The sequence below is a fragment of the Parambassis ranga genome, chromosome 4 (assembly GCF_900634625.1).
Source record: "Parambassis ranga chromosome 4, fParRan2.1, whole genome shotgun sequence".
NCBI classification, from domain to species: domain Eukaryota; kingdom Metazoa; phylum Chordata; class Actinopteri; family Ambassidae; genus Parambassis; species Parambassis ranga.
In genome coordinates, this window is record NC_041025.1 from 8,628,897 (window position 1) to 8,634,924 (window position 6,028).

Genomic DNA, 6,028 nt, shown 5'->3' on the forward strand with positions numbered 1-6,028 from the left:
AACAACGACAGTTCAAGCTAAATGGGTCAGCTGAGTGAATAATAAAATGTAAAGCATGTTCAGTTCAAAAAAGAAAGGCCACTTTCTAGGTAGTTGGTACTATAAATACTTTTAAAACTGCTTTTCAGCAGAGATAGTTGAAGGATTAAGTTAAATGTTTCAGCCTGGAGGGTATCATGACATACTCTATTTGAGCCATGACCTAAAAATCTGACAGCATGACATGTGTGCTTCTGGCATCTTTTTTTTTTGTTTTACTCAGTCTCTAATGAATGCATGCATGCGAGCCCGCAGTCCTCCTCCTTCTCCCAGTTTGCACCATCACGCTTCCAGCTGCTGCTGATAATTGCTTTGTTCCTTTTTTTGATTTTGTCCTCTGAAGGATCTGACTGTTTCCACATCCAAGTCCTGCCGAGAAGCACAAATTTACTAAACCAGTGGTTGTAAACAATAAAACTGCCTTTGTTTCATGGACCTCTAAAGTGATAGAGCTCATGTTTAAAAATGTGTTGCCACCATATTGTTAATTTGCCACTTGCATATTCATCAGTCTCACTATGATAATGTGCTATTATCATAGTTAATGCTGCTTTTAAGTCACTGCCCTTGATAGTGGTGCCCACATGGGGATTTTTCAGTACAGTAATCATCTAGAAAAAGGTGAAACTGTGCAAAATATTTGTTCAGCTCCTCGTCGTTTTTTTTGTGAAAGCATTTAGAAGTTCCCTGCAGTTCTTTGTTTGCTGCGTGTGTTGTGTGCTCCGCAGCTGCCGCTGCCTTTTAGTCGTAGTGTACCAGAAATGACGTCAAGACAGTGAGAAAGGCGAGTCTCCCTCACTGCTTCAGGTTTCAGTTTGTTACCATGACAGCAGCTGCCACTTCCTGCCACACTGAGTCTTCCTGTGTTCATTCATTTTTGTGCGCAAGAGGAGTTACGGCACGCTGTGTTTACATTACCATATATGGGTTTTAGTGAACAATGGGCACAGGGCTTCCCCCAAAAGTTAAATAAACACCATTAATGGTAGACACAGCCCATGCACACACAAACACACACTAATAGCCCTCTGCATGCTCCTTATCAGGCATTCAAAACTGAAGCCATTTGCACACAATTATCTCCACTTACAGTTAAATGGAATGTAAATGTGTGTCCTGCTTGACACAGGATTTTTAAGGGAAGGTGGAACAAAAAATAAAGCAGTTAAGGTTCAGCTGGAGTCTGTTATTTGAGCTTAATGTTAATTGTGCGGTGTTTGTTACGGCACTGCAACCTTTATTTCTGCTGCTACGAGATAGCACCCAACCAACAACCACAACGAGAGCTTTTCTACCTCACAGTTACTTCTGTTATTCTTGCAGTTAACTTCAGCTCTGTTCGGGGGAGGTTTAAAATTCACCTTTTTTCAGTGGAAACTATGTTAAACCCACGCATACAACCGGTGTTTCCTCACTACATGCTCTGCAAAGACAACAGAAAGAGACTGAGGGCTGCTAAGAGAGAAGGCTGTCAGCCAGAGTTTAAGTTAAGAGCTGAGGCGTCAGCTCCCTCAGAAGGATCCCCACTGTCCCACAGACTTCGGGCTGATTAGCAGGATCCCTGCCTCGCCTGCTGTCTCCAAGGAAGTGGGCAGACAAGATCGGGCGCAGCCCTGCTTAGCTCCTGGCTGGAGGAAGGCCAACTCATTTACATTCAGCACATGAGGGTGCGTGCACTCTGCCTGTATCCATGGCCTCAGCTGTTTCTGCACACTGTAAAGCAATTCCATAACTCACCGCACAGCAGTCACTGAAAAGGGAAAGGAGGGGTGAAGGGTGGCTGAATAAGTAGGGCGAGAGGGATCAGGAAGGAAGGTGGATGTGGAAGAGAAAGATGCAAAAGATGCCCTGCTTGCTCTGGCAGCTGTGAATACCTGTTGGAGGGCATCCAAACTGCTGGCCTGCCCTTTTTCATCGAGCGCTTAGTACGAGCAATCACGTTGTTTGTACAGGAAGCGTGGTCAGCACGGAGCAGCAACACTACACCTTTGACAATTAACTCAGACACAAGCCTAATGAGGTAACAAGCCTAAATATCTGCAGCAGGTGAAACTCTGGAGACTCTAATGTGTGCCAAGCTGTAGAGGAAACCCAGTTTGTACTTTGTTAATGTTGGAATGTACAAGCCAGTTACACATCCACAGCACTGGGTTACTGTTTTGTGCAGTCAGTTAATGTCATATCGACAGGGTTTTATTGCTTCGCAGCACTTCTGTCATATGCCGAACAGAAGCTGTTGAGGAAAGAGCACATGGTATTGCCTTACAGGACATAGGTCATTGTGTATTGCTTCATTGTCAGTTCAATGCGATGGTTACAAATTAATGATACAGAAGCTCTGTGGGCTTCTGTGAGGCTGAGAATTTACACAATAGATGAAGAGAGAGACACAAAAAGAGCAAGAAAAGCACAAACTCAGCCAATTTCACCCCCACAGCTGCTAAAGGTCACCGAAGCAACTGCTGAAAGGCACCTGATCTTCTTCTCAGAAGAGGGAGAGGTGGAGGACACAAAAAGAGCATTTGACATATGGCAGGCGCCACAAACCTCCAGAGTGCTAAATCTGTAAGTAACAGCAACAGTCAGGCTGCAGAGCCCGCTCTTTTTTGAAAGTCCTAAAAAAAAGTTAAAAACATTTGTCAAAGTGCTTCAAGAAATAAAATCTACCATCAAACTCTATGCTTATAAATCATCATTAGATGTGGCCCTGTCACTGATAACAAAACCTGTTGGAGAGATTACACAGAAAAAAAATGGTAACACATACATGAAACCTAAACATAATGGCTACAGGAAACTCCTGTGTGTGTGTGTAATATGTGTAATGCCTTGACATTTCTAATTCACTCTCACACGTCCTCTCTTAGTCTTAAAATAAATTACAGTACATTTGATTGGAGAATATCCTCTCTGAGCTCCAGGAGCTGGTTTTGTTGCTAAGCAGCTTGATCCATTATATTTGAGTACAGTACGTTTATACTGTCTAACGCTGTGTGTCATTCCTCAGAGATGATTCTTTCCTTTTTCCCAGATCAGCAGTGTTTGATTAGTGAGTGCCATATGCCTGGGTGGGTGTACACATCCTGTTTACACAGTTTCTGAGGTTTATTTTAACCATGACCTCTGTGCCATTTCCCCCAGGGTCACAGGGTCTAACTCCGAGGTCGACTCCACGCTGATGAGGATAGACAGCTGAACATCTCCAAGTGTAACTTGTGCATGTGTTCATTGTCCTGAAGTGGCCCAATGACGACTTGTTAAGGGTTTCACAGAGGATTTGTGTGCATGTGTATGTGTGTGTGTGTGCCTGAGAAAGATATCAAAGGTTCCCTTCACAGCCTCACAGCTGCATAAATATCCATCAGGTAATGTTATAAACAGAAAGCCATTCTTCTCTTTCAACTGTGCAGGGAACAAACAAAAATAGACAAAAGACAACAAGGTCCCTGCTGACCAGGCTGAACAGCCCTGGGTCTTACAGAGGATGAGACTGCGAGGCTCAGCTCTGATGTTTATACTCTGACCTGAAGAAAAAGCATCTTCAGTATATGCTCACTCCATTACACTCGTGTGCAGATGGGGCTTTCATCAGAGCAAAGAGGTTGTTTGTTTTCCTTATGTAAAATGATAAAAGCATGCACTTAAGCAAAAGAGCAAAATACAGCAAAACAAAATGGGGAAAGAGTGGAAAGGGGAGGGTTTTGTGGGGCATCATGGGTAATGATTATGGGTAAAATTCAGCTTTGTGCAGCCTAATCTGATTCACACATTATTTATGAAACCATACAGGACAGTTTAAACTATAATCTGTCTTTCACACATTTTCAATCTCATCTAATTCTCAGCAAGACTTCAAATAAGCAATATTTATGGTTTAGAAGGAAATCAATTAAACAGGACTCATTAAAGGCAAGTGCAGTTCAACTCTGAGTGATTATGTAGGAAATGTGAACATTGTTGAAAATTACAATTCATCACTTTCTAAAAAAAGATGATGGTCGGGTGTATTCAAGTGCATCCTGGAAGGCTGGGGGTCACCATCAGCACACAGTGAGAGCAGGCGTGACGTGACCTGGACAGAATCCTTCCAGGAAGCTGACCTTGCAGTTATTCAAATGACCAAAGTAACTAATGTCATCATTACTGCTATGCACCACTTTTTGAAGACTCTACAAAGAAAACAATCCATAACTGGCTGGACTTAGGGTGTAAATGTAGGGTAATAAATGAATAGGACTATAACCTCTAGGACCTCTAAAGCTGATTATATTTAATGATTTACACTGAAGTGAGGCCCGGAACAGAACATGTGAAAGTAAGCAGGGTGTAGGATACTTGGTTTCTTGCTGCATGACATCCTGGAATATTTTCCGTTATGTTTGTGTCTGTGTGTGTGCGCTTTAAGTGAAGAGAGGATACAGCTGAGCATGTCTTATCTTAGATCACACAACAACGTGTGAAACCCCAACTCTACGGAACTCCTCTCAATCCCAGAGCCACAGGGTTTCAGTTTGCGGTGGCAGCTGAGCCTCTTTCTGTCTTTATCTCTCTCACTCTGCATGCCTCTCTCTCTCTCGCTCTCTCTCTTTCACTCTCTATCTCTGTCTCTCTCTCTCTCTCCATCTCTGTTCTTCTCTGTTTCTAAAGACAGTTACATCCACAGACAGCAAGCTTGCAGAAAGCAGCTGAAAGGTGTGGAGGCTGAGACTGACAGTCAGATGAAGTCAGAAATAGGCAGTGACTTCTCAGAAGAGGCTCTAGTTGCAGTATGACTGGAAGCCATGAGAATTTATCAGTGCACTGCTGCACTTCTAGTCTTCATGTTATATCCAGTAAGATGCAAAGCAGTAAACAGAATCGGTATGAGGAGTCTGTTAGCTACACCTGCAATATTGCCTGAGAATGTGTGTCAGCATTCCTACCTGCGGTTTGTTTTGTTTGTGTATCATCTAACTGACATATGGGGGGGGGGGGCTTCTCTGCAAAGCATCACACTGACATTATTAAGTGTTGTACTTATTTATATTTGCTGGTATGCTGATTTGAAATTGTGCACATAAAGAAAGAAAACATTTTTTACACTTATGTATGCATGCCTTACCATTACTAATAACCCGAACAGTGTAGGGGTTAAGAGCCATTATTAGAAAAAAAACATCTATTTGTGCATTTGTTACTTTGCCCAAACAAGCCTGCTATGCGGTTTATCGATGAATTATCAAAATAGAACTAGAAACTGACACCTACGTCAGAGCCGGTGTACCGCAATAAGTATGTTTACTAAAAGCTAATAAAAAAAAACATTCCAGGAGTGAGTCAAATTCATACATGTCACCTTGCTTCCAAGTACACGTTGTAGCACCAAAAGTATTTATATGCTGCTGAAAAAAAAAGTCCCACGTCATTAGCAATAAACTCAGTTTGGTTAGCGAGTGACTGGATGAACCATCGATTCACAGAATCACCATAGACATGTCGTCACAGGACACTGACTGGTCCATTGTTGCCCCACTAGTTGTGCAGGGTTTCACACCCCAGACCGGGCTGTTTTTGTTTTGGATGAGAGCATTAACGCATGAACATGAAGATGTACTGGTGGTCCTAAGAAGGTGTATTTGTGGCATGTTAAGGCCTTCGATTGGAACCAGTCAGTTTGGCAGTGAGTGTTGTGAACTGGGAAGTTGGCCTTTGACTGTGAGACAGATGAGTATTAATAGATGAGAGAAAGATCACTTATCTCAGTATGCCTCTGCAAACCAACTTATCAGTAAGTGAAGGGAAAGTAATCTTAATCTGTCTACATTTCACATTTCAGTATTTCAGTCTGTATCTAGGTTTAGATTCTACTCCAGATACCCTCCTCGAGTGTTAAAAAATAATGTGTACACACCAAGTGGGATAACAAAGCGACAGTCTGAGTTTACCTCATAGACATGAAGCTGATGAAATAGCTCACACTGCTCCATATTTAGCATTTGTCCTTGTGGTT